Raw genomic sequence first — 25,160 nt, forward strand, 5'->3', positions numbered from 1 at the left:
TCACCGAGCTTTACCTCCACCAGCTTCTCCACCACTCCCCGGGTTGGTCTCTTTCTGAGTCTCCCTCAAACAGTCCCAACCACTCCCTCCAACCTGACAAGGCTCCCTTTGGAGTGTTATCTTGTGGCCAGCACATTGATGGAAGCCTCTTGACAGATCATGACCATGGGTCTCATCCACCAGCGAGTCTTGGGTGCCTTCACTGACACCAACTGACACTTGCGTTGGTCGATCTATCTAGCAGAGAGGGCCGCTTAGGAGGCTACAGCAGCCCGTCGGGTGGCTAAAGATGCAGAGGAGGCCGTTTTAGTAGTTTACAGGAGACCATCGCACAACAAGACAATGAGCTCTAGGAGCTTTGCAAAGGAGCTATTTGAGCTGTATCTATCTCCCATCCTTGACGAGGATGCTGACAGCCATTTGAGAGGAAGAGGGCACCCTTTTGGTAGAGACCCAACAATAGGATGGGTCAAAGATGCAAGCACTCTGGTTGGAGCATGAGAAAGAGCTCGCCACCTTGGAGGATGCGCATGCACACACTCTTACAGAGCTCAGTCTCAGCAGCATGCACTTGAGTTAGCCGATCTCTATCTTAGTAAGCTTCATCTACAAAGGATGACCTTGCTGAGTTCCAACATCTCATCGAGCGCCGTCGTTCAGTTAGCCGCACACTTTCCACATCCACCACAGGGCATGGGACCAAGACCTCGTCCCATAGCACTCATGATGGTTGATTTGGTCTTCTATATTTCTATATTTTATGTTTGCCCACACGGGCATGTACTGGCCATGGCCATGTTTCATTTTGTATAATTGTATGCCTGGACTTCTTGCTAGAAGTTTTGCCCGGTGGCTAGTGATTATTGTTTCAATTGGTTTTATGCTTTTGTTGGTGTCAATGTAACCTTCCAGTCGGATGCCTTGTTCGGGGGATGATAGTAATACAAGTAGTGGATCGCTTGCTCGATGAAGTACCTAGGAGCTCTCAGAAATGGCTTACTGGATGAAGTGCCCCAGGAGCTCTCAATTCAATCATTTTTCCACAACTCACTTGCTGGATGAAGTTTCCTAGGAGCCTAGTTGATTCATTTTTATTCTATATCTCTAGAAGGATAATTATATGAGGTATGCCCGGAGCCTGCTTGCGGGATGTTTTGCCTAGAGGCTAGCTTACCAGGGAACCTCCTTTTTTTTTTTGTGGGATTCACTCGGGACAGTGAATTGAGTAGTAGTGGGCAACCTGTGGATAGGAAGCCAGGTCCTCCACAATCCACCAAGAGCTTCCCACCATCACCTCCGACATCTCCAACTGCCTTGACGGCTCTGACCCCCATCTCACAGCTGGTGCCTCCAACCTCTGTTACCATCGGTGTGCTCCGACTGCTCCGACGATCATATCGCCGGTGCCCTCCGACCACTCCAACCGCCATCACCGCGTCGATGCCCTCCAACCACCATCACCACCGAGGCCCTTCGACATCTCTGACGTGCATGGCCAACCCCGATGGCACTCATGGAGAAAACACCCCTCTCCCTTTCCCAAGGTAGGGAAAGATCCTCTTCTTTGAGATCCTGAGCACCCTCTCCCTTTCCCAAGGTAGGGAGAGATCCTCTTGACCACCATCGATCTTCCATCTACACTACATGATGAGGGTTGGGACTTCGAGGAGGAGGACACCAAAGGAGGAGATAATGGCAGCACTCTCTTGACAGGGGGCGATATACAGACACACTCTCTCTTGTATCACATTCATTGTAGCACTTGGAGGTAGGGAGCACATTCTTTGTTGGAGAGTAGAGTCTCTTTTATATCATTCTTGTCTACAATTGGTATATAGTGTTGTGCTCTGTTTTGGTGTTTTGTCTATCTCTCTGTGAGCAAGGTGTGTGAGTGGTCAGTGGGTGTGGTGTGATCCCCCTCCCGCTGCTTCTCGCCGTCGCGCCCCCCCTCTCCCCCCCGCCTGTCCCCCGCTTTCTCCTCCGTCCTCTCCCCCGCCTCCTTCCTCGCATCCTTCCTCGCCATCTCTCCCCCGTCTTCTTCCTCGCATCCTCCCCCACCCATCTCTCCCCCACCTCCTTCCTCGCATCCTCCCCCGCCATCTCTCCCCCCCCGCCTTCTCCTCCTCCGCCTCCTCCCTCGTTTCCTCCCCCGCCATTTCTCCCCCCCCGCCTCCTTCCTCGCTTCCTTCCCCCGCCATCTCTTCCCCCCCGCCTTCTCCTCCGCCTCGCTTCTCTCCCCTGCCATCTCTACCCCCCGCCTTCTCCTCCGCTGCACGGCTCTTCCCCCCCGCCTTCTCCCTCTCCTCCCCTTCCGTCTCGCCCCTCCCCCCTCCGCTAGCTCCCCCGCCTCAGCTCCCCCCTCCCCCCCGCTCTGCCCCGCTATCCTCTAACCTTCCGCCTCTCTGTTTCCTCGTAGGGCTGTGTCCCTCTCGTTGGTGACCCCGGTTTCTGGCCTTTTCCCCCTGGAGGACTCCATGGAAGCCGCTCCGACTACCCCTACCGATTCTGGTCTCCGTCTGGAGTTCACAGCTGTGCAGATCATCAGTTGTTTGTTTCCACAGTATTCGCTCTTGAGGCCTCCTCCTTGGTCTGCAAGATAGTGGGTAGCCATCCGAGCGGAGAGAGCTTCGCGACCTTCTGCAAGGCAACCTCGTTGGCGTGCCTGCCAAGATCGTCAGCGTCGATTTTTTGGGACGTGGCTACTACCAGGTGGATTTCGAGTCCCCCCAGGCAGCTCAGATGGTGCTGGCTCAGAGCCCCATTGCCCTCCGCTCATCCCGGGCATTCCTGGCGCGATGGACTCACGGTTTCGACCCCGCTTCTGACCCGCTATAGCAGGCATGACAGGTTTTCCCATCACTATCTGCTTTCCTGGACTCCGTAGGGAGTACTTGCCCCTCTTGTCATCCATTGGCAAGGCGTTCGGGCAGGTGGTGGTGGAGACGCCTCAGACAGCGGCTTCAGTGATAGCTCGGGCAGCAGGACTCCCGGCCATTCGTGTTGTGGTTCCGTCACCGGAGTCCCTCCCGAAGACGATCCTCCTCCTTGTCTTTCTGGAGGACATCTGATACAGCGCGTGGAGTATTCGGGCCTCCCCGGCCAGTGCTACACCTGTCGGGAGATGGGCCGTCTCGCACGCGCCTGTCCCCGCAAGGGGGTTCATCCTTCATGCTCTGCCACCTCTGGAGCAGGAGACCCGAGGGGCGGCCATCCACCTCAGAGACCGGACATCCCTGGCTCGTCTCAGCAGGTGCCATCATCTGACGAGCAGGCCCCGGCGGAGGATGCCGCGCAGACCCAGGAGGCTGGCGGATGGCAGGAGGTTCGCCGACAGAAACGCCCGACCCGCAGGGACTGTCGCGCAGACGCCAGCAGGCAGCACAGGCTGGCGGACAGGCGACTCCGGCTGGCGTCCAGGCACCTACCCGCACTTATGCTCTAGTCAGGGATAGGCGGCCAGCAGGTCCCACCCCGATGGACAAGGATTCAGACTCAGTGCCCGTTGAGGCTGCCGAGGTGGAGCCCCCCACGTGGAGACCCCGCTCTCGCCTCCCCCCGCGCGGCGGGGGGCCTCGCCCCCTCCATGGAGCAGATTCCTGAGGATCCCGGGCCGCACTCTGCGACCCCCGGCTCCTCTTCCCCTCACTCAGAGAGCACTCCTTCCACCCCCCCTCTCCCCCCCAAGCCCCCCCTCCCGCCTCCCCCCCAGCGGCCCCCCCTGACACCTATCCTCTGGCAGATGCCTCTCCATCCTCTCCTAGCTCTCCCCCCTCCTCTCCGCGAGCCACCATCCCTCCCTCGGCCGCTCCAGGATACTCTGCCAGACCACCCACTGCCCCGGGGCAGCGCAGCTGGGTAGGCCAGAGTTCAGTCCAGCGGCTGTTCCACCGCCACTCCGGGCCGGTGAAGATGGCGATCCTAGCTTCGCCCCACAGAGTTCTCTCCCAGCCTCCCCTGGGGGGCCCCCGCGAGTGATGGGGCTCCCAGTGGATTACGGTTTTTTCAGGTGCCTCCAGCTGGATGCTGGCCCGTTCGAGACACTGGTCGCGCCCTTGCGAGTTTGCGTGGTGTGCCATCCCTCTCGTTCTTCTTCAGTGGTGAGTAGCATGGTGGCCTTCTCCTTTCCTCTCAGTGTTGCCCCAGACACAGCATGGGATTGCAACTCTATAGAGGAAGTTTTGCGTGATCAGATACTGGAGTTTTCTCACCCCTTCAGTGACTTGGGACTCACGGACCTATTGCAGACCCGATTACACTCAGCCCGCATGAGCTTGTTTGGTATAGGAGATTGGCGGGCGGATCCGGTCCACACCTCAGTTGAGGCGGTGCTACTGATTCTCCTCCATGCTGCCCCGAGGGTGCAGCCTACCTTTAGATACATATATGTAGAGGATTGGTCTCACGCCTCTGCCCTGGATAGGGCGAAGGCGGAGTGGGGCTGGACACAGAGACAGGTCACCCTCTTTTTGGAGAGACTCCGCACCCGGACAGACAGTGACTATTCTCCCTCCAAGCCGGCGCCCAAGACTCACAGAGTGGAGGGCAGATCATCCGGGCCAGCTGAGAGGGGTGAGCCAGTGGTGGCGGCTGCTTCACTTGCCATAGCTCATCCATGAGGATCCTCTCATGGAACATCCAGGGTCTCGGTGGACATCGCTGCTACATTGGTCGAGGCAGACTTCGCCAGGAGATCCAGAGGGCTCTCGTTGGAGGACCCATAGATATCCTTTTCATCCAGGAACACCACCTTTCTGCCGGGCGTACCCGCACCTGCGGGAAGATCTTGCCAGGCAGGAGTCACACTTTTTGGTCACCGGCATATGGCTCCCCAGGGGAACCAGGGTGGAGTATGCATCTCAGTCAGCGAGCAGCTTCTATCCGAGGTTGTGGATTCTGGCACTCTGGTCCAGGGTCGAGCACAGTGGATCATCCTTCGGGTTGGGGAAGACCGCATTGGCTTCCTCAACTTCTACGCCCCTAATGGGGCGACCGGGAGAGCCGAGTTCTGGAGCACCATTAGGCAGTCCCTCCCCATGGCAGACCATTGTTGGTGCCTAGGGGGGGATTGCAACATGCTGGAGGATGCAGAGGACAGGATGGGGGGCAGCCAGGAGACCATTCATGGGCCGGAGCTCGCTGCCTGGGAGGAACTAGTGCTGCAGGTGAGAGGCTAGGATCCGTGGACTCTCTCGGAGTTTGGCAGGTTGCAGGGGAGTTTATCTTTCTCACGCTCGGATAGACGGGCCTCAGGAGTTAACCTTTCCCGCATCGACAGGTTTTACATTGATGAGTGGGCTTGTGATAGAGGTGGCACTGTGGGCATACTTGCAGGCTCCTCGTTTTCAGACCACTTTCCAGTGCTTCTCCAGATCGAGGACCCTACGAGAGGAGAGCGAGGCCAGAGCCTCCGGATTCCAGATTGTCTCATAGAGGAGCCCGAGATTGCGACCAGAGTTGAGCAGGTCTGGCAGGAGCTGTAGTTCAGGAGAGGATCGGCAGCCAGCGATCTTGCCAGGGGTTTGCAGGAGATCAGTAGGATGCTCAGACAGGCTGCCCTGGACCGTCTGGAGGCCTTCAGAGAGCAGGAGAGGAGCCTGCGAAGGAGTTTAGCCTCCCTTCAGAGACTCCAGGAGAGGGATCCTACGAGCCCTTGGATTTCAGAGCAGATGGAGTCAGCTCGCACAGAGATCAGATCCATCGAGGAGAGGAGGGTGGAGTTCCGATTCCATGCTCGGGCTTCTTTTTGGACACAGGCTGGAGACAGAGTGACTCGAGATTTCTTTGAGGCGACAAGGCCTCGCTTCAGAGGAGAGGGTCTCAGGCGTCTTCGGCAGGCTGATGGCCAGGTAGTGGTGGATCCGCCCAGGGTTCGGGCGATAGCCACAGATTTTTACAGGGATCTGCTCTCTGCTGAGCCAGCAGATGACAGGGTGAGAGAGGCTCGGGAGGCAATCTAGAGCTTCACGAGACCGGTTGTGCCGGCCCATTTGCAGCACTCCCTTCTCTCCCCCTTCTCGGATACGGAACTGGAGGAGGCTCTTTAGGCACTTCCTCGGGGCAAACGCCCAGGAGAGGACGGTCTCTCAGTGGCTTTCTTCCAGAGGTATTGGGATCTCTTGCATAGGGGTTTTAGATTGGCATTCATAAGCTACGCATCCAAAGACTTTGAGATGTCCAATGTCTGGCCTGTAACCTGTAAGCCGCATCTCTGGCGTGCTTCCATGAATGGCTGCTGTAGGTGTTTTGTTCAGGATATACACTGCAGTAGCACATGCTTCTGCCCAATAGTAATCTGGCATGCTCTTTTCATTGAGCATTGCCCTTGCCACTTCACATATGACTCGATTCTTTCTCTCAACCACACCATTCTGCTGAGGTGTATACCTGCATGTCAACTGTCTTCTTATCCCATGCTTCTTCAAGAAATGCTCAAAAGCTTTTGAGGTGTATTCACCACCTCCATCTGTTCTCAAACATTTAATCCAATAGCCATATTGCTTTTCTACAAGAGCTTTGAAATCCATGAACTTTTCCAGCACTTCACTCTTCTCTCTCAGAAAGTATATCCATGTCATCCTGCTGAAGTCATCTATAAATGTCACATAGTATAGACTTCCTTTGATAGATGGATTTTGTGCAGGGCCCCATACATCACTGTGTACTATCTCAAGTGGCCTGTTACTCATATTTCCTTCTCTAGGAAACCTCAACCTTGCCTGCTTTCCAAACTGACAGGCTTCACAAACATGCATATGTCCATCATATTTGAATCGAGGCAATCCACTGACAATGCCTCTTGTTTGGGAGACATGCCGGATAGCATGGCAGAGGGGTTGATTCACTTGATCCCCAAAGAGGGAGGAGACAGACCGGAGATTAGACAGTGGAGACCGATCACCTTGCTAGGCACGGCCTACAAGGTCCTAGCTAAGGCGATCAGCATGCGGCTTCAGCCTTTCCTTCCGGACATCATCCACTCCACGCAGACAGGCTTCATCCAGGATAGGAGTATCCTGGATAACATCTTCTCTTTCTGGGAGGCTACGGCTTTGGCTAGGTTTCGGCAGGAGGATCTAGCAGTGCTCCTTCTCGACTTCGAGAAGGCATATGATCGGGTGGACTGGGCCTTCTTGGAAGGCACTATGGAGAGGATGGGCTTCCCCCCTCATCAGTGGATCCGTGGGGTCTCTGCACTCTACACATCGGCTCATAGCCAGGTGCTGATACAGGGCGTGCGCGGAGAGAGGTTCCAGCTCTCGCGCTCGGTGCGGCAGGGGTGCCCCTTAGCGCCCTTTCTTTTTCTTTTTGTGGCGGAGGCCATGAGCACTTTTTTGACGGCACAGGATACAGGTTTGCGGGGCCTCCAGCTCCCCATCCACACCTCGGAGGAGCTCCTAGACTCGGAGTTTGCGGATGACACTGTTGTCTATCTTCAGGGAGGAGAGGAGAACCTCCGCCGCTTCGCCTCAGCCATGGACAGGTTTTGCAGAGCTTCGGGCACTTTGATCAACTGGCACAAGTCGTGTGGGTTGTGGGTCAGTTCTGTGCCCCCCCCGACTTGGAGGCCAGTTGATGGTTTTCAGTGGCTGCCCCCCGGCACTACAGTGTGCTATTTGGGATGCTATGTGGGCATTGACATATCTCCAGAGCAGCAGATAGCCCCCCTTCTTCTGAGCATTCGGAAGAAGCTTCTGTATTGGAGTACCGCTCGTTTATCTCTGGCTGGCCGAGTGGTTGTGGCCAACCAGGTTCTGCTTGCTACCATGTGGTACATCACTTCTTGCTGGGCCTTCTCTCGGGCGTGCATTGGCCAGGTGTGCAGAGGCTCATCAGGAACTTTCTTTGGTCCGGTGGCGACGGGCGGCCCGCCAGGGGCCAAGGTGGCATGGGCTGTGATCACTCACTCAGCCGAGGGAGAGAGGCGGCCTGGGCATTGTTGATCCTATTTGCCAAAGCCATGCTTTGCTTGGCAAGTTGGTGGTTCGTGGCCTCCTACCAGGTGCTGAGCCGTGGAAGGAGTTTCTTGTTTCCAGGATTCTCAGCCGCACTCCTTCTCTTAACGGCCCCTGGACCCCCAGCATCAGGTGGATCTTTACAGAGCAGCAATCCAGAGGAGTGGGCCTTGGCTTCGAGGAGCGTTTTGCAGCTAGCCTTCTGAGGGCCTGGGTGCATCTGAGGCCGTCACTCTTCCAGACTCCCCCGGGCACCGATGAGGAGCGCCTGAGGCAGCCATTGATTTGGAACCCCTTGATCCGACTTCCCAGTGGTCATATGGTTGGATCGCGGTCTCACATGTCGTGGGGCCCGTTGAGCTCCGGCCCAGCCCAGTCCCTAGACGACTGGATATGTTTTCAGCAGCTGCCTCTCTAGAGGCTTAGGAGAGGAGACTCAGCGGGATGAGGGGCAGAGAGTTGATGAGGCAGGACATTGAGGCGGCCATCCCCCGGGAGTGGCGGACCCCAGTACAGGACCCTCCACCTCCACAGTGGATGGGCGTCTTTACTCGGCATGAGATCCTTCTAGCGGTCTGCGGCTCAGCAGAGAGAGTCGCCCCACTCACTTTCGAGGTGGGAGAGGGTGGCCAGCTTCAGAGGACACGACTAGATTTGGATGAGCTCCAGGGTTGTATTTTTCAGAGGGTGCGGGTGGTCGGCTTTCATCAGAGACAGTGGCATGTAGACCCCTCACCGGCCTCGATAGGGGAGGACTTTTCTTGGAGATTATGGGCTTGGGACAGCAGGCCTCTTATTCGCCTTCAGTGGGATCCAGGTGAGTGGTTTTGGCGAGATCCCTACTCGGCCCCTACCAGCCCAGGCATCCCCTTTTTTTAGTACACAGCGAGGCTGGGGCGGCGGATCCAGAGGCATAGGATAGTGGGCACCCCGGCGGAACCGAGCATTGGCGGCGACAGGGGCTCTCCCCTGCCTTCCTTAGGGACTTCTGGCAGCGCCTTTGGGCCAACTTCCGGCCCCGGAAGGTGACGCTTTTTCTCTGGCTTACAGCGCATAGAGGACTGGCTGTGGGGGCCTGGCTAGCTTTTGGCAGACACCCAGCGTCCTGCCCTCGGTGCGGCCATGCACAGGAGTCGCAGCGGCACTGCTTATGGGATTGCCCACAGGCACAGCAGGTCTGGCAACGAGCTCTCAGGATGGTTTTTGCAGGCTCGCCAGGTGAGATGATGGTGACGTGGGGTGCCGTGGCTTGGGCCACGGACAACGGCCCGGCCCTTGGATACGAGGACGTCCCTGGCAGTGTGACCATCCAGGTCTCTGACAGGGCGATGGCGGTGGTTCCGACGCCAGACTTCTCTTCGGCAGTCTCCCAGGAGGGGGACGGGCACAGATGGGAGATGATCAGCAGCATGACGGCTTGGCACATATGGAGAGCCCGATGCAAGAAGGCCATTGACCGCCAGGCGACTCCACCGGCGGAGGTCATACAGGCCCTCTGGGTGGACATCATTCACACCTTGAGGACAGGGCGACTCGGATCGCATGAGAGGTCGCCGCAAGGCTTTCCTTCGCACTTGGCAGCCTGGCCCCTTCCTCATCGCGAGGGGCGAGGATGTCACTTGGCAGTATAGGCCTCCAATTTGGCTCTTCTCACCTCCCACATGTACTACTAGGTAGCTCCCCCCAGAGAGCGGCCAGCCCACAGGGGTGAAGCTCAGGTGTTCACTGTGTTTATTATCCCTCCTTGTGAGGTGAGCTTTGTAGCCTTATGGCGTTTTCTTATTAACTAATAGAAGGATCGTTTTTCAAAAAAATAAAAATAAAAAAAAATCACAAATGACTCAGGAAAACAAAGTTGTAGTAATCCAAAAATACTACAACTCCCTCATACAGAGTTTTTCAAAATTCCTTTTGGAACACCCTCAAAAGCATGCTGCGAAATAGGGAAAAAATTCTCAAATTTTTTTTTTCATCTTGAGACAGTGATTGAAAATAGGTTTTAGGACCTCCTCTTCCATTTGGGAAGTTCTTAGCATACGCTTTTTGCGGAAAAATATCTCAAGGTCGTTCACGTGCGTACAGCTCCTAGGCTAATTAGGGCAAACGGACACCCGTTTGATCCAACAAAGAGTACGCCAAGCCTCTTGAGGCTGTAAAAACGGGATGTGGGAAAGTATAAAAAGCCAAAAAAAAAATTTTGATTACTCATTAAGGAGCATTTAGGCACTCTGACATGGCCACGATAGAGGGATTTCCAGGGATCACATAAGGACTCAACCCCATGGCTGACATCTTTGAGCCATTGAGATCTATGCCGCAAATTCACCTCCCAATGCCATTGGCCACACCCCCTATCACTTCGATTCCACCGGGCTTTGGCCCCTTGCCTAACATTCTCGCAAATCCTACAAGTACTAACTCTTTCCTAGATGCCCACACCTAGGACATACTAACTAGTCTAGGAAGGGGGGTGGCCCAAGGAGTCTCTTCCAACAAGAGCAATCACATAAATACGGTCTCAATGGTTCATACAAAAATACGATCGTACAAATTTCTAAAATTATGGGCAAATACGATAGAATAGCAGACCCTGTTCAATTCATTCAAATGTTTGAATAGAGATGTGAAGTCTTTGGAAATCCCAACTGCCCCACTAAGGTACATACGTTGAACTTATGCTTAGAAGGAAAAGATAGTCGATGGTTCATCGCATTAATGCCGATGATCAAGACCAACAAAACCTTGAAATCAGCCTAGCCTTTACACATGGCTTTTCCAAACAAGGTGATCGATGAAGTGCAATAACAGAACTCTATTCAGTTGAGCGACAACCAAATGTATCCATTAGAGACTTTATCCTTCTTCGAATAAAACTCTTGGACTCACGTTGTGTCATGGGAAAAATTAAATGATGTTCAATTGAGAAGATGTTTCATGATGGGCTTGAACAATAACAACTTACACAACTTGATCATTGTATCCAATCTGGAAACATTCGATCAATGTTGTAAAGAAGCAATACGTTTAGATGACAACATGCTAGAAGATGATCATGCTACGAGATGTTCCTCATCTAAACCAAGTGAAGCAATGGCAAAAGAAAGATCGATCTCGAAATTGACATTCCTAGAATTTTATGCAGCCTTGTTTAAAACCTTACAGCCAATATCTATAAGATAGGATGAAAACCTTCAAAACAAGACATCCTTAATGCCTCTAATAGTGAGGAGCGAAATGCCTTGTGTTGAATGCAATCAATACGACCATCCCAATCCTCATTGTACATATACAAGGCACCTGTTCTTCTATACTGCATATATTGTAAAACCTTTGTCCATGATAGTAAAAAGTGTCCCGCTTCATCCACAATGGACTCAAAACCTCCATCTATTGTTGTAAAACCTTTGTGCACCAAACAGAAACAGTCCAAAGGGTAGAAACTGCTCAGGAGGCAGTTAATCAAACACTTCAGTGTTTCTATTATCGTGGACCTCACAAGGTGGCAGACTGCACAATTTGGAATACTTCCATGCCCATAGTCACTGCCCAATGTGTGAATGATGTGGCATTGATCACATGTTCCAAGATTGCCCAAGACGAGTTGTTTCAATGCAACTTGTCTCACAAAATACAACTCTTAACATCTTAAGTGTACAAAATGGGCAATTGTCCATGGTGCCCTTGAATGTGCTTACACGCTTACAAGCCAAGGCACGATAAATAGTCACAAAAAGAATGTAAAAGACAATACCTCAACATGGATAGAAGAACATGCTTCAAAACAGAACCCAAAAGAGAAAACAAGCCCTTCTAAAACCAAGAAGAACAAAGGACAACAAACTGTCGTCGAAACCAAGGTTGAATTAAAAGACAAAGAAAAGGAGTCTGCAGAGGACATAAACCCGAAAAGGGACATAAACACGAAAGACCCAAGGTTGAATTAAACGACAAAGAAAATGAGTTTACAGAGAAACCAGTGTGAGACAAACCGCTTAGATCGGATCACCCAAAGGAATCTTTGGCCATTCAAGAATACTATCAAATTTATAAATAGGCATTGCAAATGCTTCAAGTGGACCCATTATACATGACAATGAAAAGAAGGTACACCCCATTAGAATTTGCAATAGAATATTAATAAAATCAAGACTCCCATATCTACTAAAATTTTCCATTTTTTGAGCCAGCTAAATTTGACAACATAGAGAGGAAGTGAAAATATCTCCTACTATAATTGTACACCCCATCAGAATTTGTAGCAGAATAAAAGAAAGATTATCATATCTACTATAATTTCCCAATGTTTGAGCTAGCTAGATTTGACAACATAGAGAGGCAATGGCAATATCTCTTACTATGGATAAGATCACAGTAAAAGATACCTAGAACTGTGGTATCATACAAATTCATGAAGCTAGTTTGTGGTACTCCGTAACCAAAAGAAAAGGGAGTGGAAAATTATGAAGAAGAAATCCTATTTGACATGAATAGGGGTCCCAAAAGAAGAAAAGAGAATGTATTTCTATCATCGCCTTCATTGTTTGCCAAGTTATATGCATGTGACATTTAAAGACATGATAGGTATAACATTGTTATATGCACATCATGTGTGCATATACTAGGAGGCTAACCCACATTAGGCTTGTGAGCATGGGAGCATGAGAACAAGCTCTAGTGGAGCATGGGTTAGGACTAACCTTAAGGTTTAAGGTTAGGGTGAGGCATCCAAGGGTCACACATGGGAAATGGAGAGTCAAGAGTCACTTGAGGGCCCTCCTATATAATAGGGGCATGGGGCACACTCAAGGGAGGCTAAGGCTATGTTATCTTGAACCTAGGTTATGATATAATGTTCTCTTGTAAAGGATTATATCTACTCACCTACCATTTCACACTATAGCTACATGCTGTTGGATTGGAGTTATACCTCTTGATGGTGTGGGACATCAAGGTAAAGGTATGATGTACTTCATTATAATTCATGTGCGCATTCCTTGGGCTCTCGGGGTGGTCAGGTGGATGAGTTTATACCTGATTTATGCATGTTTATGCATAACATTATCTAGAGAGATCTTAGGGTTTTAACAGTGGTATCAGAGCAATCTCTAGTTAATTGTTCTTATTTTTCTTCCTTACTGTAATTTTTGGCATTTTTGAAGTAAATTTTAATATTTACTAAATAAAAATATTATTTTATTGATTTATGTTGATGATTTACATGTGAATCGTTGATTTGGCAGTTAGAACTCATCTTTCTTCTATTCAATGGATGAATCGACATTGCGGGAGAATTTCGTGAGTTTAATGCTATTTTTTCCTAATTTTTATGGTTTAAATAAGAATTTATGGAATTTTTTACCAAAATACCACATATTTTATTGCAAATATTATTGGTAGAATGAATTCCTTGAATTTTCATAATTTTTAGGATTTTTTTCTATTTTTTTTTAAAAAATTGAGTATTTTTATGGTTAAAAAATATATTTTTATATATTTTTACGGGTTTTTCCGCGAGTATGCTATGAAACTTCTGCCATTTTCTGCTGAAATGCAATAGGGGATAGCATGTTGATGAATGGAATGCTCTCCCGTGTGCGTGGGACCCTCTTCACCTCTCAATTCTAATTTTTGCTTCTTTTTTCCTCTCCTGCGTGTGTGAACGCCTCTTAATAGGCACAAGCTGATTAATTTTTAATCATACTTAACTTTTAATTAGGATTAATCAAATGTTAATTAAATGGTTAATCCTCCTCTCTTACAGAGAAGGAGGGGCTGGAGAGAGAATGGAATGGAGAAGAAGGAGAGGATAGAGGAGAGGATAGAGGAGAGGATAGAGGATAGAGGAGAGGATAGAGGAGGGGAGAGGAGAGAGGAGATAGGACTCTCTCTCTCTCTCTCTCTCTCTCTCTCTCTCTCTCTCTCTCTCTCTCTGGTTTTTCACGCACGCGAGAGAGAGGGGGGTTTTTTGCTCAGGCGGGTGAAAACGACCACCCCCCCCCAAAATTCATTTTTATAAGGTTTAAAAAAAACCTTAGTTAAAAAAAGTTTTTTTTTAAAGTTTTAAAATATTAAAAAAAGAGTTTTTTACCCCCCAAAAAAAGCTTTTGAAAGGAAAAGCTTGAAAACTTTTTGAGAAAATATGAGATTTGAGAAAGAAAATTTTCTGACATTTTTTATTTTTTTCTCTTAAAACCTCTTGGCTTTCTGCATTCTCGGGAAACCTTTTGGCTTTCTGAATTCCGGGAAATCTTTTGACCTTTCGGATTCCGGAAACTTTTGACCTTTCACATTTCAATTTTTTTTTTGTCTTTTCATTTTCCTGAAACTATTGGCTTTCTGTATTCCGGGAAAACCATCGGGATTCCAAAATTTTTTGACCATTCGTATTCTTATGCACTCGAGGTAAATTAAAAATTTTTAAAAATTCTTAAAAATTAGTGGAAAATTAGACAAAAGTTATTTTAAATTTTTGAAAAATGTGGGATTGGTGTTTGGCATGTGGTGTGTCCATTAGGGAGCCTGTGACCATTCAAATTTCTTTAAAAATATTTTTTTTGACCCAAAAATTTTAAAAATCCATTAAAATTGTAAATTTTCATTTGATTTGAGAATTGTCGGGGGATGTTTTCCAACTTTTATCACGTTTTGCCTAGATCACTTATGTCTAGGGGTTTTTTATTGAGTGCTACACACATGTGTTTCACTTGCTTACTTTGGAGTTTTGTTTGAATGACACTACGTTCATATACTCCGGATTGATGAGTTGGCCACCAATTTTAATGCTTCTTTTGGCATGATTAATGATCATTAGATGGCATGCATTGATTTTTTATGATCAACTATGGTTTTCATGGATTTGAGGAGATTCTATACTTTTATCCATGGTTTTACAAGGATCTTTTGATCTTTTGGATAATATCATGTGCTTTGAAGGTAACATTTGCCTTCATTTTTTGCACCTAACTTTGGGCTATGTTCCTTGTACTCTTGTACATATTCCAACTTGGATACCTAGTTACTTATGTATCTAGGTGAGTTATTTTTCTACCCCAACTTTATTATGTTTATTGGTATTTATCATTAGAAAGGTGCCAATAATTCAATTTCTTTTCTAATGATGTACTCGGAAAGAGTTATTCCTTGATGTGGTATATAGAGACAGGTTTTAGTATGTGAAAGTCTGGGATAAGGCCATCTTATTCCTTTTATATAGGATTTTATTCATATTTCCTAGACGACATACTAGGGAGTTTCAAATTGGTAAGGTATGTATGGGCGGTATCATGGTGGTATGGGACACTAGCGATCCCTCACATATATTATCTTATGAGATAATTTGGGCTCAAGATTGTTGATTTGCTTACATCACTTGGCATGTTGACCTCAACATTCAAAGACAATCTCATTTTTTGAATTCATTTAAAGTTGTTGAGTGGGCATTCTCTAGATAAACTTCTTTTATCTATAGCCTGCATGTATTGATAAGTGTAATCTCATTGGGATTTTCACTTGTTGAAATATTTTTCTTCAACGAGTTTATCTTATTGTGTTCGGATTAAGGAAATTTGGATTCTTCCTTTGTTGGTATTTCTTTCTCTAGTTTCGTACTTTAGGTGATTTATACAGTCAACCTGATGGTTTACAGATGAACATATGTGGCTCATCAAGAAGTTAATGACTCTGTATGTTGATATGGGTAACTCGGGATGCTGATAATTCCATGTGCAGATGTGGGTACATCGGGCCGCCAATGGATACCTGGTTCCTGCTGTTATAATGCCATGTTTACCTACTTTATTCTGAATGGTTTACCAACGAGGAAACTACTTTGAGTAGTATGAATTCCTCTGATCATCCGCCTCCACAGTCTGATGGGGGAAAACATAGCGTATATGAATCATATTGTAGAGGATATACTTTGTGCATATGTCTCTGGAAAAGCATCAAATTGGAAAAAATATCTTCCAATGATGGAATTTGCCTATAATAGTTTTAAACATACAGCTATTAGTTTTAGTCCGTTTATGCTTATGTATGGGTATCAACCCAGGGCACCTATTGATGTTGATCTTAAGGACATCGAGCTTGATTCATCGAGGGATTTCTTGCGTGATATGTAGGAAATGCTGACCAAAGCTCGGGATTCTCTCAGGAGTGCTGAGGATAGGGCACGGTTCTATGCTGATAGAGGACGCTCAACTTGGTCTTTTGAACCAGGAGCATTGGTTTATTTAAAAGTTCCTATTTGTCAAAAGGAAAATGCTCGAATTTATCTCCTAGATATTGTGGTCCATTTCGAGTTATACATTGGATTAGAACGGTTGCATATGAACTTAAACTACCTCCACATGTTAGAGTTCATCCAGTCTTTTATATCAATAGATTGAAAGGGAAACTGGGAGGTGAGGATAACATAGTTACTCCTCAAGAACTTGTTGAAGTCGAAGATTTATCCTATGTTCCACATGAACCTGATAAGGTACTTGAATTCAAGGAAAGGAAACTTTGAAGGTGCTTTTCGCTTTGAATTGTTTTCCTTACTTAGGAGCTTTGGGTAGAGGTGAAAAATCAGCTCAAAATTCCATTGATGAGGTAAAAATGCACAAAAATGTCCGACTGATTTTTTGCTTCTCCTGTCATGTATATAGCACCAAATAGCTTGAAATTTAAACTATGGGGAGATTGGGTCATAGCCAAGGCTTGGATAAAAGGGTTTAGCCCAATGTGGAGTACACGTAGCCAATGGTAAAAAAACCAATCAGCTAAATGGCACAATTTGTGAGAAGAAGGGAGTGAATTTGTTTAATCCATCTGGTGGAAATGGACACCTAGGTGAGAGAAATGTGTGCTTGAAGGGTTTTCAAAATTATGAAGAGGATGGGCAATGCCAAGCCTTTCAATTTGGGCCACAAGGGGGAAGAAGAGGATAAGCTTGAGATTAGTGATGGGTAATTAGATAATTAGTGAAGTAATTAGACTAATGTGAGTTAGGATTAGTGATGACATGGGGATCAATAAGGCTTTGATATCAAGTTAGAATTCATGGTACCTCCCTACAAGAAGCTAATTAAACTAACGACACACTAAGCACACACTAATGAGACATGATTAACTCAATTCTAAGGTGGGTGATGCCTAAGCAAGTTCTTGATGAGAGTATGTGATACAAAGTGATGATCACAAGCTAATTAGGTTGCAAGATAGATTGAATTTCACTCACAAAGAAGCTTTTGATGTGCTTGTTTCCATTGATTGAAAATGACCCCTTTTGTATGAGGGAGGTACAATGAAGCTATGATAGCTCATGTGGGATAACTTGACTAGGTGACTTGAAACTCTAGCATCACTCATTTCAATAGTGAAATGCATTTTTAATAGTTTGAGGGAGGTACAATAATGAAGCTATGATAGCTCATATGGGATAACTTGACTAGGTGACTTGAAACTCTAGCATCACTCATTTCAATAGTGAAATGCATTTTTAATAGTTATAGTGCTGAAAGAAAAAGTTATCGTCTCTCTACAATCCTCTCTCACAAAGAAGGTTATGGTGTAGAAGCTAAGGTTATCGTCTCTACAATCCTCTCACAAAGAAGGTTATTATCATGAGGTGTGTCATTTTGTAGAGGATTATGTCTATCCAATGAGGGAATTTCATAAGCATGCCTATGTCAATTCTCCATACATGTTTGATGGTTTATTACCTATGCCAATATGTGTTGATTCCTAGCAAATTTTGCATTCTAATTTCTAATCCTTGTTGTCGTTATAAGGAGAAAGTGCTCAAGGATTTGATGCACCAACTTCAGATCAACTAGAAGATGTAATAAATGTTAAAAGATCAGAAAATCAACGAATCTTGAATTATGCCTAGATGGGCTAGTAACACCTTGCAGGGGATAGAAAATTGTATGCTTGTTTTGAAGCTTTATATGGTTTGAACCAAGCTCCTAGAGCTTGGTACCAGAAGATTCGTGCCTATTTGGTTGGACATGGATTTTAAAATAGTCCTATGGAAAGCACTTTATATGTGAAAAATACAAGAAATATTTGCTTGTTGTCATTCTCTTTATAGATATTTAGATAACATGCTAATGAGGATTCCATTACAGCTTTCAAGACTGATCTTGTCTCAAATTTTGAGATGCCAGATCTTTGTCATTTACACTAATACTTGGGTATGCAATTTATATTGCAAGATGATGGTATAGTCATTAAGAAGTTAAGTACATCAAGGCATTGCTCAAAAGGTTCAATATGGAAAGTTACAAACCACTTTCTACACCAATGGAACCTCGTGTAAAGCTTAGTCTATAGGCCTGCTGATGAATCATTCGCATAACCAATTATGATCAAGCTATTTGGTGGATACCTAATCTATATAAAGCTTAGTCTAAAAGATGTCGAGTCAACCATTAGATATAACCACTTATGATCAAGATGTTGGATACCTAATCTATTTGTGAAACTCACGGCTAGGCATCCAGTATGGTGTGTTACATCTTTCATAGTTCATGCATTATCTAGGCACTGGTAAGTTAGTTAAACATATCTTTTGATACTTGCAAGGCACTCAAGATCTTGGTAAGGTTCCTCCTCAACCCCTAAAAGATGTATAAGTTCTCCTCTTAGTGCCCTGTAACAATCATCTTGTATTTCAAAATGCAAGAAAACATTGTTTTCCTTTGTTTTTTATCTAGAGAGAGAAAATATTCTAGAGAGAGATAATATAATTTTGAGATATTTTTGGATATAAAATTATCCCCTTTTAGATGAATTCCCCTGAAATAGAAGTTCAAAAAGAGTTTTCTAATATGCATTAGAAATTAATTGAATATGTGCATTAGACACCTTAGCCTAAGGGTCCACATTTTGCGAAAATTAAGGACTAAGGTCCAAAGAGTGTTCTAAAGGGCCAATGGGGTTAATCCAAGTGTTGGAAGGAGAAAAATGCAAGAATAAAAGAAAATCCCCCAAAAAGGAGTAAATTCACACATAAGATGAAGAGTTGACTAGTACAGGTACTTAATAGTACAAAAATGAGGGTTTATTAGTAAAAGATTAGAATTTTGACACCTCAGGAGCCCATGAAGGAGGCGCCTAGAATCCTCATGATTAATCTAAATTTTTAATCAAAAAAATGAGATATTTAATCTCTCCTCTCACCTCTTTCAATCTAGATCAGAAAAGTAAGCCTAACTGGTCCAAAACTTGTCCAAAATGGATCAAACTGAAGCTAAAAGCCTCTAGATCCCAGTTGGACTTGGTTGGTGGCCTCCCTGACCTATAAATAGACCCCAATTCCTTTGTATTTTCATATTGGAGTAACTCTATGCTAGTGTAATTTTTTATTTAGTGTATTTCCATTATCTCTCTACCTTGCCTCTCCATTATTGTGAAGCTTTGGAGCTTCACTAATCCTCTTCTTCTCTTGGAGATTACCCTCTTCTTCTTGGTGGCCAACCTTCTTCTTGTGGGCTTCACTTCTCCCTAAAGAATCAAGCCAAAAACCAAGGGTAAGCCTAAAACAATGGTGTTTTTCTCTCTTTTTCAATGGTAATCTTCTTCCCAACCTCTCTAATGCTTGGAAAGCATTTTAATCCATGGTTTCTTCTTAAAACCATGGTTTTATTGGTTTATATTGTTTAAATGGATTAATGTTAATCTTTTATGCTTAAATGTAATGTTTTTGATTTATAAATCTCTCTTTTTGTAAGAATACTCACATTTATGGATTAATCTTTCTTGGAAGGATAGATCTTAGTCCTAATCTCATATTCTTACCCAAAACTCTAGGCCTAACAAGCTAGAGATGGAGATTAAGCATTTTTATGATTTTTAATCTAATTTAAAAATGAGGATTAATTCATTTACGCTTGTTTTATGTGAAGAAAATTCATATTTATTCATTTTAAGTTGAAAGAGAGTTTATGCTAACATTATTATAATTATTTTCATATGGAAGTCATATTTGGGTATTTTTCAAAAATAAACAACATGCTTAAATGTAATTATGCTTAGGTCTATGCATAAACTAATCTTTATGCTAAAAGTGTAATTTTAATTATTTTTAATTTATAGAAAATGTGAAAAAGATATGGCAAAATTTTTATTATTAGAAAATGAAGGCTTATGCATAATAAATTTTAGTCTAAAAGTGTAATTTTGAGCATTCTCATTTCATAGTAAATGCGGGGAAACTATGGTAAAATTTTTATCATTAAAAAAATAAATTTAATGCATAATTAATTTTTATGCTAAAAGTAGAATTTTAAGCATTCTCATTTCTTAGAAAATGTGGGGAAGCTATGGAAAAATTTATATCATTAGAGAATGAATTTATGCATAATAGATTTTATGCTAAAGTGGAGTTTTTAGCATTATTCATTTGTTAGAAAAATAAATAAGGTTATACACAAATTTTCTAGATTCATTCAATTTATGAGAATTATGGAAATAATTCATTTATATCAAAATGAATTAGTGCTTATGTTGAAAGATAAAATATGGGTATAATTGATTTTGTAAATTCCATGAGGTCGTATGCATAAATCTTTTATTCAAAAAGAAGAATATTGAGCATTTTTTTTGAGAAATTGGGAAAGAATGTGAAGATATTCATAGGAATGCATCAAGAAAACATGGATAATTTTTAATCAAAAAAAGATAAGAAACATGCTTAGTGAATGAATGTAATTACTTGTGAAGTGAATGAATGTAATTACTTGTGAGGGACTGAATCATTCCTAAATTCCCTGCGAAAGGAATCTGGAATACTTGAAAGGAATCTGGAATACTTGAAAGGATCAAGGATCCAAAAGTGAACAAAAACTTAGATTTAATGGAATTGAGTCAAGAAAAAGTTGCATTTAACTGAGCCAAGTAATGGCCGAAACTTAGGAAGTTCTATCAATATATAAAAAGTAGAGTAGCTGTACTTTTAACCTAGTTGATGGTGGAGCAAAGATTCTGATAACTAGATCAAGAAAAGTTGATAACCAAACCTGATTCGCTTAAAGAGCAAAAAGAGACCATCTTGTTTGTAGAAATCTGATTGATGTGTGGAATGATGTGATGTGATTAGAAGTGATGTGTGGAAATGATGTGGGATGATGTGAATGAATGTAGAAATGATGTGGGATGCTGTGAATGAATGTAGAAACGATGTGAATGAATGTGAGAATGATGTGGAAAGATGTGAATGAATGTGGGATGATGTGAATGAATGTAGAAATGATGTGGGAACGTTGTAAATGAATGTGGGATGATGTGAATGAATGTGAGAATGATGTGAGATGATGTGAATTGATGTGTATTAATGTGGGATGATGTGAATGGATGAGAATTGATGTGGGATGATGTGAATGGATGTGAATTGATGTGAAATGATGTGATGTGAATTGATGTAGAAAAATGTGGAATAATGAGAAATAACGTGGAATGATATGGAATGATGAAAGAAAGGATGTGGAATGATGAGGAAAGATGGAAATTTTGTTTGTAAATCATATTTGTATGTGAAACCTATTTTTTTAAAGATTGGAAATTATATTTATATGTGAAACCTATTTTGTTTGAAAATTATATTTGTATGTGAAACCTATTTTTTTAAAGATTGTTTTATGTCATGAATGCTGGGGGAAGCATTTTGACTATCTTATGGAACAAGGTCATGGGGACCTAAGTGAAAATGTTACCACAACTGATGGAGAATCAAAGAAGGACGTCTCGCATGGCAAGGTCGACCGAGGTCTTAACCAGTCTCGGTTCGATTAAAATGGCGAGCTTTCGGTATGGTGGACGAGAGACCAAGGAAGCGGCCTATGAGTGAAGCACTAGGTCGCGAAGGAACCTAGAGGGTGCTAACCATATGGTGCTCGAGCTCTAGGTCGTCGCCCAAGATACCCACACGTGCGATGAGGAAGAAAATGAGTTGGAGTTGTTTTCTGAACACGGGCATGGATCTAGTTGATTGGCCTTGCTAGTCTTCAACAGATGAGTTCATGGCTCCTAATTTTAATATAAAAATTCTTTATACATCTATTTATACATAAAAATCAACTTCAATGTTAATAACACTTTTATATATAAAAAAAACTTTTATGCATCTATTTATGCATAAAATCAATTTTAATAGGAATAACACTTTTAAAATAAAAAGAATTTCTTTATGCATAAAAATCAATTTCAATGGGAATAACACTTTTATAATAAAAAAATTTCCATTATACATCTTTCTAGGCATAGAAATTAAATTTAATGAGAATAACACTTTTATAATAATTCCAATTCCTTGAACTTTATTCCCGTGATGGTCATGGAAGGAAATGGTTCCATTGTGAGAGTGAATGTCAGCTTGATTTTTGTGGAGCCAATCTATTCCAAGGATTTCGTAACTCTCAAAGGTAAGACTTTGAACTGGCAATCAGTTACATTCCCATCCAGATTAAACTAAATACGATTTGTCTCATGGTGAGTGAAAAGAATCTTCCCACCCACTGGCCAATTCAACTTGCATAGGTTTCCCTGATTTTTGTTCTAAGACTAGCTTATGCAAGCATCCTGGGGAAATAAATGAATGAGTACTGCCTGAATCAATCAAAAGCTTAAATGGCTTACCCTTATACTCAGCTGGAGTATGGATGATATTGATGATTTAGTCCTTGGTTTTCAATCGCGGCATAAATCTAACCTCTTTCCTCTTCCACTACTTCTGCTATCGTAACTGCTCTGGCTGCTGCTGCTGCAGATTGGGGCGGAACTCTTTCTCTTTGGTTACCCGAGTTCTGGAAGGGAGTTCTGAGACTACTCTGAACAGAGACAGATGGTTGAGCTGGAGTCCTCCTGGGATTTCCCTGATTTTGGCAAGACGGGAACCTTGATTTGACTCATACAAAGGGGCTGGTCTCTGCACTCTGGGTCCTTGACTTCCCTGTCCTGACATGGCAGGAGTCGGGCAGTCTTTAAGCTAGTGACCAAAACCCTCACACCCAAAACACCTGTTCTCACTTCTAAGCTCATCCCTCTAAATCCTTGAAAGAGGTGGGGCTCCTGAGAAAGTGTTCTAAGGGAAGGGTCTTCCTTCACTTCTGAATTTCCCAGCATCTTGATTCTGATTAGGGAATTGCTGCCTCTTTGGGGGTGGAAAGTTTGAAGTACTTCCCGGGGTTTGGAATCTTTTAAAGTTTGAGGGTGCAGGCTTCGGGCAGTGGGGCCTTAACAACAAATGCTTTGGCAAAGTCCTTTGCCATTCTGACAGCTTCTGCCATTGAGACTGGTTTGACATTTTTCACTAAAGTGTCCAATGGCTCGTTCATCCCTCGAATGAATATGGCCATCAGCTGTGCTGCAAAAAGTGGAGAATATTTGAGGAGAAGGGCAAATGCTTGATGGTATTCATCAATCATCCGGCTATCCTACTTCAGTTCCAAGAACTTATTCATTTTGGTTTACAGGAAGCCAGGAGGATAAAACCTCTTCCTGAGGTAAGCCTTAAGATGTAAGCCTTAAGATCTGACCAGGTCTGGGTATTTCGGCCAAGATGGTTTGTCTCGCAATGGTTCCTCCATGTGACCCTGGTCGTTTCCACAATTTTAAATCTGGCGAGAGACATCTTGCTCCTCTCGTTATATAACCGGTTTTACATCAAAATACTCTTCCATTGCCCCGATCCATTTTTCCACTACTTCTCCTAACTGTTCCCCTTCACCCTTGAAGGGACCAGGTTGGGATCGGTGCAGGGCTTTACGAATGTCCGGATCTAACTCTTCATCATCAATAAGAGGATCCGACTACCTAGCACGGCCCACGCGCCTCATGATTCTAACAAAACAATAATTTTTGTCAACTTAAACTTTGTCTTCAAATTTATGACTATTTAATTTTTGAGATTCATTTCTTAAACAAATAAATATTCCATTATAATTCTTGAAAACAAGATTCACTCTGATAAATTTATTAACCAATATTCACAACCACGAAAACAATTTGGAATCTTTTGCAACACATCATTTATTATCAAAAGTTTTTGATATATACATAGAACGTCTCGGCTCCAAAAGTCACCGCCTCAATCACGTACGCATAAAAAGGCAATACTGCGATGGAGACATACTATGATATACACGATTCATCATTGATAATGGTGCTGTAATTCTTCTCCTAGGAATAAAGCGGCTAAGAGGTCTAAAAATATGGCAAGAAATTCTTGGCATGAATACAAGGAGTATTTCTTGAATCAGTATCCCCAAAACTTCTTGATCGGCATTCAGAGTTTCATACCAGAATTCCTCGAATTCTATACCTTGATCCATAGATCAATTCAAAGGGTCTCAAACTTTGTTTCAGATTTGGCGAGAGTTTTGAGAGTATTTTTCTAAACTGGTCACACATTCTTTCCTCGAAACTGACAAAAGAGTTTGGTCTTGGTCATAGTCTGATTCACGGTTCTAGTCGGATAAGATTTTTCATGAGCTATCTTTTTCGAAAAGGTTTGATAATTCAATTACTATTTTATTGAATTTCTTTCTTTGAATATTCACTTAACTGATTTCTAAATTAGTTATGAATTCCATTTAGGAATAAATTAATCATTTATCTGAATATTTCGATCTCGATAGATTTCTTGAATTTTCTTTTTACAATCCATGTGAATATAAAATGATAGAAATTTCTCTCTTAGAGTATTTAATTATTCATTTATCAAATACTCATAGAATTTAAACATAGAATTTAAGAGATTTCTAATTTTGATATAAAAATTCTTTATGCATCAATTTATGCATAAAATCAACTTCAATGGGAATAACACTTTTATAAAATAAAAATTCTTTTATGCATCTATTCATGCATAAAATTAATTTTAATAGGAATAACACTTTTAAAATAAAAAGAATTTCTTTATGCATAAAAATCAATTTCAATGGGAATAACACTTTTATAATTAAAAAATTTCCATTATATATCTTTCTATGCATAGAAATTAAATTTAATGAGAATAACACTTTTATAATAATAAAAATTTTCTTTATGCATCTTTCTATGCATAGAAATTAAATTTAATGAGAATAACACTTTTATAGTATTTTTTTTACTATGCATCTTTCTATGCATAGAAATTAAATTTAATGAGAATAATACTTTTACAATAATTTTTTTTTCATTATGCATCTTTCTATGCATAGAAATTAAATTTAATGAGAATAACAC

The sequence above is a fragment of the Cibotium barometz genome, chromosome 50 (assembly GCF_041138505.1).
Source record: "Cibotium barometz isolate CiBa-2024 chromosome 50, ASM4113850v1, whole genome shotgun sequence".
Taxonomy (NCBI): domain Eukaryota; kingdom Viridiplantae; phylum Streptophyta; class Polypodiopsida; order Cyatheales; family Cibotiaceae; genus Cibotium; species Cibotium barometz.